General features: G+C 39.7%; 1 non-coding gene and 1 pseudogene across 1 annotated transcript; both read right to left on the bottom strand.

Moving 5' to 3' along the window:
- Positions 1-8,121: 8,121 nt before the first annotated feature.
- LOC150097343 (U1 spliceosomal RNA) lies at positions 8,122-8,280 on the bottom strand. Its single transcript, XR_016549749.1, has one exon. It is a non-coding gene; the product is annotated as a U1 spliceosomal RNA (small nuclear RNA).
- Positions 8,281-11,447: 3,167 nt separating this feature from the next.
- On the bottom strand, positions 11,448-11,613 carry LOC150097344 (U2 spliceosomal RNA; annotated as a pseudogene).
- Between the last annotated feature and the right edge of the window lie 1,090 nt (positions 11,614-12,703).

The raw sequence follows: 12,703 nt of genomic DNA on the forward strand, positions 1-12,703 counted from the left end.
CGAGGCACTTCGAAGAAAAAAAGTCGCCGAGCTCGACTTTCGCACCAGATTGTTTCTCCGGCAGGCGGAAACACCTTCGGCCGCTTTTTATAACCGGCAGCGCATAGCAGCACAAGACGAGAAAGCGGTTCGGCAAATTCATGCTAACGGGCAAACACTCACAACCACGGGAGACATCCTGCAGCAATTTTCCCAGCATTACACGAGAACCTATTCCGACGAAGCTGAAGAGACAGGCGACTTCGGAGTGTGGAACATTGACAACATGCCTGAACACCTCAGAGCTCTTCAAAAGAGACCAATCACTTCGGAAGAGGTTACGCGAGCCTATAAACAGCTTAAGCTACGGAAAACCCCTGGCCTGGATGGGCTAGGCGTTGAGCTCTATCGCTCAGCCTGGAACTTCATCTTGCCTATCCTGGTCTCACTATTCAACAGCTTCCTATTCACTGGTGACGTGCCTGCTGACTTCGTTAGCGGGTACACAATTTTCATCCCCAAAAAAGGGAGAGACCTGAATAGCATGGGTAGCTGGAGGCCCATTTCCTTGACTAACACAGACTACAAATTATTCGCAAGAGTGATTTGTAACCGTCTGAAGTTGGGCATTGGGAATGTGCTAACCAGCACTCAAGTATACGGAGTTCCGGGAAGATCGATGGCGCTCAACCTCTTCCTGATAAGAGACCTTCTTCGCTTTGTGACGAATAAGGAACTCCCACTTGCACTCGTATCAGTAGACTTAGATAAAGCGTTCGATAGTGCAAAGCACAACTTCCTGCACTATATCCTAGAGAAAGTCGGAGTGGCGGCCTGCGTAAGGGAAGCAATCAAAAGCATGTACGGCAAAACAACAACGCACATTGCGATTAATGGGTTTCTTTCAGAACCCATTCCCATACGCAGAGGGGTTCGGCAAGGCTGCCCCCTTAGCCCCCTTCTTTTCTCTTTAGTACTAGAGCCTCTTCTAAAAAAAATTGATGAGACGCGCGCAGTAAGAGGAATACCGCTACCCTTAGGCTCCAAACAGAGCAAAACTGTCGCATATGCCGATGACATTGTCGGAACCCTTAGGGATTCCGAATCGATTTACATCTTCTTCGGCATACTGCGAGAGTTCAGCGTGCTCAGTGGTCTTCACACCAACCCAGAAAAAACAAGAATCAAAATTTATGGGAAATTCGACCCTGCCAGTCTTCCGTATGGTCTGAAACCCACAACCGGCCCATTAACAATACTAGGAATTCCCTTCCTAGAGACCCCAGTGTTGCAAACACAACACTTAATAGAAATGTGTTGCGAAAAACTAAAACCCTTCAGTCCCAACTACCTATCATTCGAAGGTAGAGCAACAGTTATCAAAACAGTCCTAAAACCGATGTTACTGCACACCATTAACCTCACAAACATCACAGACACACAAGACAACGCCATTCACAAACATATCACTAATTTTTTCTGGAACAACAGGAAACACGAGGTGCGCAGGGCACTTCTCCATCTTCCCCCCCCACACACAATGGGGATTCGCCCTGCCAATCCTCAAATACTGCCACCTAACCAACGCTGCTCAGACCATACGGAAAGCACTGGCATCAAATCACCCTTCCGGCAATCTGATTAAATACTTCTTAGGATTTTTCCTACCCTACTTCGGGATCACTGGCCACGCCGGACCATGTGCGGAGACGGTGCCAGAGTGGTACTACACAATATGTAAACTTTTTAAAAAATTGGCAACGGATGGAGTTCGAGTGCTTCAGCTCAGCCCAAACAAGCTGTACTGGAAAATTTTTGACAGCTTTGACTGGGAAAAACCCGATCTGGGCACAAACGAAGAGGTGCTGTTCACCAACATAAAAAACAGCTGGGGGCAACCATTTCACCGGGACGTAGCCTGGAGAATCGCCTACGGCAGACTCCCGGTGAAACTGGTAAAATCAGCTTACAACCCGCGACCATGCAACCCCTTCTGCGACGTCTGCGGTGCGATAGAAACCGTAGGGCACCTCTTCTTTCACTGTCCGCCAGCACAGCGTGTTTGGCACAGACTGGCTGAGGTGCTTGCGATCCCAGCGCTCACATTCCCCGAAATAGTCTTTCTACAGTTTCCTCCCCCAGTAACCAAAAACAAGAAACACCTGATTTTCCTAATAAATGTGATTAAACACCACATTTGGAAAACCAGGAAAAAACACCTTCTTAACGAGGGGGATCGCATCTATCTCCGTATTAAGAACTGCCTCTCAGCCTACCTCCGCCGCTTCCTGGAGCAGGAAAGGTACTTACGGGGAGAAGAGCGGTTCCTGAGGAGATGGTGCGATCCACCAACCATCTGCCAGATCATACAGGGGGGAATCCGGTTGTGTCTGCACCTGTAACACCTTCAAGTTGTAGGTGTTGACGCTATCTCGATCTTCCTTCCTGTTCAGCGTTTAACCCACAGGTAGGTCTAGTCCTTTCACAGTTGAAAGTTTTTCTGTCCCCAGGTTGGGATTGACCTGAACAAACCCGGACTGCGAAGGCCAACATCGAGGTGGTCCCAGCCCTTTTCAGGGCGGGGTCTTCCGGGCCAGGTCATCTCCCTTCTTTTCCTGGTTATACTGTTCTGGGTTTGCTAGGCAAACTCATTCCTCTATAGAATTGTCTTCCACATAGTCTTTAGATTTATTTACACTTGTTAAATTTGCTTAGTCTCTCCTTTTTTTTCCTTTTCAGGATTTTTCCTTTTTAAAAGTGAAAAATCAACGACCGTTTTAGAAGAACCCCTGGGGGGTCAACAGCTAAAACAGGTCAGCTGAGGCCTCTTTCATCTACTCTACTACTATGCACTCTATCTTTATTTCCTCTCCTACTATCTGCTGAATCTCAGCCTATCTTACTCCACAGGCCAATGATGAGATACGTTGAACTCACAAAATTATTATTACATATATTGTTGATATATATATATATATATATACATACATATTGTTGATATTACATATATATATATATACACATACATATTGTTGATATTACATATATATGTATATAAAGGAAAAGTTGCTGCAACATACAATAATGTCTAGCTGTAATAATAAGGATATATATAAAGTTGCGGTAATATACATACATATTGTTGATGTTATATATAAAGGAAACGTTGCTGCAACATACATACATATATTAAGCAAATATATATAACATCAACAATATGTATGTATGTTGCAGCAACTTATCCTTTATATATATAACATCAACAATAAATATATAACATCAACAATAACAAGATGCTGCAACATACATACATATAATAAGCAAATTTATATATATTGGCTTATTATATGTATGTATGTTGCAGCAACTTTTCCTTTATATATAACATCAACAATATGTATGTATGTTGCAGCAACTTTTTCTTTATATATAACATCAACAATATGTATGTATGTTGCCGCAACTCTTCCTTTATATATATAACATCAACAATATGTATGTATGTTGCAGCAACTTTTCCTTTATATATAACATCAACAATATGTCTGTATGTTGCAGCAATTTCCTTTATATATATATTTGCTTATTATATGTATGTATGTTGCTGCAACATACATATATATAATAAGCAAATATATATAAATATCAACAATATATTTATACATATTGTTGATGTTATATATATAAAGGAAAAGTTGATGAAACATACATACATATAATAAGCAAATATATATAAATAAAGGAAAAGTTGCGGCAACATACATAGATATTGTTGCTGCAACTTTTCCTTTATATATATAACATAGATATTGTTGATGTTATATATAAATGAAAAGTTGCAGCAACATACATACATATTGTTGATGTATATATATAACATCAACAATATGTATGTATGTTGCAGATGTTATATATATACATCAACAAAAAAAAAAATCGAGAATTCTTAATTGGCGAGAAGAGTACCGTTCACCATATGCTCCGTAGAACAACCCCGTCGCATATATTGACGATGACATCCTAACCAACTGAAATTCTGACTCCATCTACATTTTCTTGGTATATTTCGTCAGTTTAGTGAAGTCAGTGGTCTTAACGCTAAGATAAAAGTTTTCTGAACAAGCAGTCATCCGTGTGGTTTGATCAGTTAAAGGTGACTGTCCCAATGCTTGGAATTCCCTCCTTGCGATTCTTATTACTTGCTCCAAAAGTACACAGTTCCTGTCCAGAAAGTAGAACCCATTTCAAATTAAGTTGTTTGTCGTATAATGGGAAAGCCAAGGTAATCAGTACAATTATAGTTCCTCTGTCGCTTCACATCAGCAACATTGCAAACATCACTGAATTACAAGGTAATATCATTTATACGTAACTGATTAAAAAAAACACGAGGTATACGCAGGGCTTTTCTTCATCTCCTACTTGCTGAACAAAAGTTTGTCTTTCCAATATTAAAATACTCATACTTTACAAACACGGTTCGAACCATGCGAAAAGCATTGGCAACAAATCACACTTCACAACTTGAAATCCATATTTTCAAGAAAATATTAATGAGAATTTTTTTCGGGAACATTGGTTAAGCTGGTGTGTGTGTGTGTGTGTGTGTGTGTGTGTGTGTGTGTGTGTGTGTGTGTGTGTGTGTGTGTGTGTGTGTGTGTGTGTGTGTGTGTGTGTGTGTGTGTGTTGAGGTGGTGCTATTTTAAATGGAACGTACTTAAAAGACTTTTAGCAAATGGAGTCTGAGCGCTGAATTCAGCTAACCCAAGAGACAAATTTGCACTGAAAACTATTGGGTATTCGTGAAGGGCACCTTTTCGACCATGCCCAGGTTCAGCCGTTTCTTTGTTGTTTGATACGGCAGACCCGGGATGGTTCAAGAGGCGCCCTTCACGGATACCCAAACCATTTGGAGGGAGCGACCATTTCACCAAAACATTTTTGGGACGATCGCCTACGCGCGACTCCCAATGAAACTGGTGAAATCATTGTCCAAGGTATACGACTTGTGCCACGGAATTAAAATGGTAAGGAAATTCTATCATTGCTCACCAGTGAATTGCATTTGGCAGAGGTTGGCTGAAGTGCTTACGATCTGAATGCCAACTTCTTCCAAACACCAAAAATATCTAATTTTCATCAATGTTCTAAAGCGCGACATATAGAATTTACGAAAGAGACATCTCTTCACAGAATAAAACAGAATCTAGCATCGAATTAGGATCTTCTTCTTCGCTATACCAAGTATCTCGCTACTCGGTAGGTAGCGAGATACTTGGTATAGCGAAGAAGCAGATCAGAATAGATCAGTGCAAGTTAAAATCAACAGTTCTACATCGTCCCAGCGCCATATCTTTGCTGGAGTGCCGCAGGGATCTCTACTGGCTCCATTGCTGTTTTCTGTATACATGTCAGACATCCACACAATCCGATGACTTCCAATTTGGCCCTGTATGCGGACGGTACGGCAATACTAACCAGATCTCTCAGACCCCATTTCATTACTAGAAAGCTTCAAGAAACCCTTCTAAAGCTGGAGGGTTGGTTCTCCAAGTGGAGATTGGAAGTCAACCCCCTGAAAAAGCTCAGCCGTTCTTTTCTCAAAAAGGCCAATGTCTCCTGTAGGAGATGTGTTACTAGTCAATACTAAAATTCCCTGGCAAACAGAAACAAATTACCTGGGTGTGATTCTTGACAAAAAGCTATCTTTCAACCAACACATCAAGTCTGCATGCGCAAAAGCATCTAAAGTCATAGCTCAGATCTATCCGCTAATTAATAGAAATAGCAAGCTCAGCAACAGAATCAAATTGCAACTATACCAGATGACGATTCGTCCTATAATCACCTATGCCTCTCCAGCCTGGAGCCACACCTCTAATAATACTAACATTATCAAAATACAGCGAGTGCAGAACAAGTGCTTGAGAATGATTCTGAACGCCCCGTGGTATGTTAGAAACAACCAACTCCACAGAGACACAAATATTCCCTATATTCTCTCTTTTCTACAATCCTTAGCAACCAAGTATTTCCTAAAGACGTCCACACATCCCAACGATTTGGTTCAACAAGCTGCAGCATACGAGCCAACGGACATATTCAAATATAGAAAACCAAAAGCTATATTAGCCTCCTATAACGATGCATAATCTCCATGCCCATTTAGGGCGAGCAAACTGCTTGTAAATTTCACCCTCACTGTGGCCACAACACATAGCGGGAAATATGAAAAGCATTTTGCTTCACCCCCAAAGACATAAATGTCAATTGTCAGATTACAAACAGAGGAAGAATCAATCGACCGTGAGATGCGGTGATTGATTCATTCAATTCAATACCCTTGGAGGGTAATGGATGGCAATGCTAAAACCAATGAAGTTCTAACTGAGGCTCGGCTATTGCTGTTACCCTCCTGCCACGATCAGAGCTTTAATTGCTCAATAACACCTTATCCCTACACTGTCCTCTACAAATAACGGGGAAGATGAAAGCATTCTTGCTTCACCCCTTTAAGCCAGTCCTTATAAGGACTATAAGGATAAGATTACAACCCGGCCGGCGTGCGGAAAGAGATCAATCCACCGTGAGATGCGGTGATTAATGCCCTTGGAGGGTAATGGATGGCAATGCTGTAGCCAATGAAGTTTTAACTCAGGCTCGGCTATTGCTGTTACCCTCTTGCCATGATCAGAGCTTTAAAAGCGCGATAACACCTTATCCCTACACTGTCCTCTACAGATAACGATCTGTAGATGACAGTGATGAAAGATGAAAAGCATTCTTGCCTTTAAGCCAGTCCTTATAAGGACAAACCGGCCGCCCACGGATAATTAATTAATCCGAGATCATTGATGAGAAACAGAAGAATTGGCCTGTTTTATGCAATTACATTAAAAAGGAAGTAAAGGGAAAATTCACTATTATTACTTTTATCCGTGTCAAATAAAGTTTTGTAGAATGAATGTTAGTTCACAACAAGAAATCCAAAATATTTTATATTAAAAACTATTGTAACTATTATTATATTTTAAATGCTCAGAGAATATTAAAAATTTTTAAATATAAGATTACAAACCGGCCGCCCACCTAGAATCGGTGGGCTATCTATCGGGTGTGTCTGCCTGCTGGACTCGAGTGTTACCTTACGGTTTTGAATAACCAAAAAAAAAAAAAAAATATGCATTACTAAATGGAAAACGCAATTCCGACAGGATTCGCTGTGTATCGATTCAATTATTAATTAATATTATTATCAATTCAATTATTAATAATTTGGCATGTTTCGCTTCTTGTTAGAAAATGCACTTGTGCCATATTTACTCGAATATAACCCGTACCACTGATTTGACTTTACGATAAAAGAAATTAAAAACTTTCGAATATACATACATCGCACACGAAAAAACGTTTAAACACATTTACGTCCGGAAGATGGTAACTCGCTCGCCGCAATAAACAACACTCCCTTCCCAATAGCCACTATACTGCAGATGGAAGAAAAAGTAGTTTATTTTACATCACTGAATAAGGACTCAAAAACATTTGCAGTCTGTGTAATATATTTATCAATAAATGGTGCAATTAGAAACAACTGGGATAAAAACGACACTAACTAATGAATCACATGTTCCCTCTCCAACAGAAACTATGCTGTATAGACTCAAGCAAAACTTATGTTGTACTGCCAAGCATAGCATTTAACTAAAAACTATTGTCCAAATTTTGAATTACACGAGATAAGTGTTTGTTCGATTGCATTTGAAATTTTCGATGTCATTAAGATAGATCACAAAGGCTAACTTCAAATAAACTTATACCGCCGAATTGAAATAACATGCCGTATAATGTGCGTGTGAGTCCTCCCGACGGGGAAGCAGCACGCTAACAATTAGCAATAAAATTCAATCGAAACTTTGTGTCAGAGAAGACCAACATGACTGATCCTCTCAAATCTTACTGGAGCTTTCTGTCGCCATTGAAATATCGAATAGTTTTTCTCCGCAATTTCCACGGTTGTAAAATAATAAAAAATAACTAACATTATTTAATATAAATTTAATCAGAATTTTAATTCTGATAATCACTGGTCTATTTCGAAGAATTTATAACTCATTTTTATTTAATATTTAATTTAATTTTAAGGGAATAGCGCGAAAGCAGTCCCCAGCCGCCAAAAATTCCACACTCCATCTATCCCAGTTTGGGAAAGTGGCGAGTGTCAACCATTCCTTAGTGCAAAGCCTTTCTTCAGGAGTACTTGCTTCTGGGTCAAAGTTACCTCCAGCATCAGGTAAGTTGCTTCACTTTCTTACTCAAATTGGCACTATAAAAATTATGCAAATAATAAAAGGATGTGCTTGTAAGTGAAATATTTATTAATTTTAATAATTATTTAAATATTTGTGAATAAGGATAAATCTCCAGCATAATATTCAATACATATTCTAAGATTTTTAGACCATACAGTTCGAAATATTGTTGAAAGTATTTCACTTGGTTATATTATAAATTAAAGATACCAAGAATTATATACTTGGTTTAATCCATTACTAAGTGTAAGCAAACCAAAGTTTTCACCTCAAGTATCTTTCAGATGTGCTTTACATTACGGGATACTGAGGCAAGTGATGAGAAGTTATACCACCTTTGCCACGAGTTGCCCCAGACCTGAAAGATACTTCAGGTGCAAACTTTGGTTTACTCACACTTGGATAATGGATTAAATCAAGTACAGTATATATAATATATATAATTTCTTGGTAGTATCTTTAATTTAGTTCGAAATATTGTTCATCACAGAATCATGGCAACACTAAATAGAAAAGATGGTAAGACGTTGGTCATATAAAGCAGTTATAATGCTAATAAGGTTGCTACGAAGTCCTTAAGCGCTTACAATCTTCTATAAATTTCACTTGTCACCAGAATGGAAACCCTTTGTGAAGTCGACAAAATTATCTACTGTCAACTGTCCTTGTTCATGAATTGTGTCATACTTTATTCTATCCTAATTTTTCACTATAGCTCCGTCGCACATAATCTTCTGTCAGCAAATAACATTGGCTCATCCATCAACTATTTCTGATTTCAGTTCTCCATAATCCGTGAATCACATTGATTAGTTTAATGCACATCCTTGATTTCAATGAGCTCACACGCTTTTTTACATCATTACGTTGCAGGATAACTTTTGCATATGCTTTGAGCAACTCATGCTGCAAATTTCTGGTAATATCAGCCTTGCCCAATGCCTCAGTATTAACGGTGACTGGCGAGGACATAGATCAACTGTACCTTGTTCTTAATAAGGAACTAACAAAATATACTTTTATGTCCCTGGCCTTGTAGTATTGATCTGGACATAAAGGATTATGTTCTCACCGGCACCATCTCACTGACGGTGCCGGTTAGAACATAATATTTACTTTTTTTTACTTCTTTGCCGTTATCAATGTGTTTAGAAGGGATTCGGAAAAAAACACCACTCATAAATTGCACGTTTTAATTTTTAATTAAATATAATCAAAATACATCATCAACAACTAAACACAGTTTCATATTCCTTATGTAAAATAATAATTTGTGAGTTCAACAAATCTTCATCATCGGCCTGTAGAGTAAGATAGGCTGAGAGTCAGCAGATAGTAGGAGAGGAAATAAAGATAGAGTGCATAGTGGTAGAGTAGGTTAAAGAGGCCTCAGTTGACCTGTTTTAGCTGTTTGCCCCCCAGGGGCGTTTCTAAAACGGTCGTTGATTTTTCACTTTACAAAAAGGAAAAATCCTAAAAAGGAAACATGTAACAAAACAAACAAACAAAAAAAGTACAGAGAAAAGCAAAAATTGAAAGGTAAACTTAGAGGTGGAGGAAGGATCTGGCCCGAGTGATGCAGCTCACAAGGAACTGCACCGCCTCGCTGTAAGCCTTCGCCGCTCGGTTTCTCAGGTCCTCCCCCACCTGTGGGAGCTAAAAACCAGTGAAGCTGAGTACAGAAATCCACAAGGTGGTTGCTGTTCCTTTCTTTTGTTGTGGGCTGTTATGATTCTTTTGGCCACCTCACTTCCCTTGGCCATGTCTAGTTTGCAGAGAGCAATGTAGAACGCCGAAGCTGCCTCCTCGTCTATATCCAGGGCTACCTCTACTTGCTCAGGGGTGATTTTGCTGATGTCATCAACGAAGAGGTCACCCCATTTTGCACTGACGATGTCGGGTCCATATTTCCCTGTGAGGAGGAGTTCAGGTTCTCCTACTTTATCTATTGCCTCTTTAAACTTTTCTGCCACCCCAGGCATACCTCTAAGGAGATGTTTTAGAGTCTCCCCTGCTTTTGCATGAGGGACTTCTGGGTGTTCGGTTTCAGATACTTTTGCTGTTTTGAGATTTGTCAGCTCTTCTTCCTGCGGACTTAATGGCCGTTTGGAAGTTTTGGTGTTCGTCTCCATCTCTACTACAGCTTCTTCTACTGTATCTGAATTGGCGATGTCTATATTGGCAGTGGTAGCTTCGCTTTCGTCCGTGGGAGTTACCATGATGGTTTCTGCATTGTCAATCTCTTCTGTTGGGGTCGTATGGCCGGTCTCTGCAATTCTGGTAGGTTTCCCTCCCTTACGGGACCTTTTCGTTGTCTTAGACATGGCGGCATGATCAGGAGTGGCCTCAAGAGGCGGAAACTCTTCCTGTGTTGTGATCTTTTCATTACTTGGTTTTGTTGCTGATGTGACTGCACCACCCATCCTCTCTGCGAGGGTTCTGGCTGGGCACGTGTCGACTTTGTGGTCAGTGACCCCACATTTCAAACAAGCTGCGTCACATTTTTCTTGGTTGTGGCCAATTTTTAGGCAGTTCTTGCATTTTATGCTAGGGCAGTCTGCCCCAAGATGATTGAATGCACTTCATCTAAAGCACTGCTTTTTGACGCCTGGGTAATTTACCATTACCCGGGCAGATCCTATGAGGACAAAGTTAGGAACTTCGGTCCTCATTTCAAGAGAGATAGTTACCTCCCCTGACTTCCACTCAGGATTGTCTGCGTCATTGTGAACCTGGATTTCCCGTACAATTCCCCACTTAGAGAATACGCTGTGAATTATATCGTTGTTCTCTGCATATTCTAGGGGAAATCGTGGTATCTTAAGGGTTCTCAGGATGCTCCCAACCATGAAGGGAGACACTTTTACTTTACCACAGTCAAACCCTTTGAGAAGCTTTTCTCTGGTCTCCATGTTTTTGGTCACTACCTGGTATCTTCCTCCCCCATAAGGGGTAAATCCAAAAATGTTCTCTGCGCCAACGCAGTCTATGATAGCTTTCGCCATCGCAGTCTATGATAGCTTACCCCATCGCCCTTGCCGGTATTGTGGCGTCAACCTCAATTCTGAGGGTACGCACACGCGGCAGAATGGAGGGCATGATCAGTTGGGGGAGCCTAACTATTCCCACCACCGAGTGTTTGATATTTCCCCAGTCTGGGGTTTAGGAAGTTCTGCAAATTTCCCGTTGAATATCGTGAAACCCGATGGGACTCGTACCGATATTAACGGTTAAGAACAGAAACTATACTTGTTACCCTGGAAGTCCTAAAAAGAACTTATATACTACACACTTGATCTAAGCCAAAAGGCCGAGAAGCGATCCGGATATGGATAGTATACGATCACATATCACATACCTCATAACTTTTTTTTACTTCTTTGCCGTTATCAATGTGTTTAGAAGAGATTCGGAAAAAAACACCACTCATAAATTGCACGTTTTAATTTTTAATTAAATATAATCAAAATACATCATCAACAACTAAACACAGTTTCATATTCCTTATGTAAATATAAGGTACTTTTATACGGTATTTCATATGAATTTGATTATTCCAAATGGCAATTGAAGTAAACAGCTTATATAATACTACCTTTGCCACAGTTGCCTTCAGATGTTATTTTTTTTACAGTAGTGCTTTATCAAGCAGGCATTATGAGACTTGGAAAATAATAACTCAGCGCCTTTTAAAATTAAATATATTAAAAAATAAACAAAAATAATTAACGATTTTTACTTAATGAATTTTAGATGTGTAAGATAAAAGCTTTGAAGTGCTTTTTCGATAACGTAACACATCCATAATATATTTATTATCCTGATATGGATCATTATTATCTTGATGCTTATGATATAGCGTGGTAAGGATTGCGAACACATGACCTAAACGGAAATAGTCGGATGAATCGAAATAGGTTAATGCAGTACAGAAAACATATGTATGCATTTTAATAAATAACTTTTCTTAAAGAACGCCTACAGAATTTTAAGAAAATTTCAATTTTAAATTTAGTAATATGCAAGGCTGTAAGTTATTTTCCTCGTCAGGATTATGTCTTTCAAGTATGGAAATCTCCAGAACGATGTTTTCTATTTTATTAATTTTTTATTCATTTTCGTCCGAAAACACCACTCTGGAGTAGAACAAGGAATTGTTCAAGCCACTTCAGAACTCCAGTGAGCTATGCGATAGTCGCGAACAGGGCAAAGAAAGCCATCCACTACCTAAAGACAATCACAAACATCCATGACCAGCTTTAATCGAACTCGCAGCCTGTAGGTTTGGAAACGGAACCCAAATCACTTGGCCTACCGAACCGGTTTCCTAGTGAAAACGAGAGTTCTCCTTACTTGATTGAGAAATGTGTTCACGAAGATGAATATTAATGTTTTATATATGTATAAAATAT

This window comes from Typopeltis vanoorti, chromosome 17 (genome assembly GCF_054136105.1).
Source record: "Typopeltis vanoorti isolate ZY-2024b chromosome 17, IOZ_Tvanoo_1.0, whole genome shotgun sequence".
NCBI classification, from domain to species: Eukaryota; Metazoa; Arthropoda; class Arachnida; order Uropygi; family Thelyphonidae; genus Typopeltis; species Typopeltis vanoorti.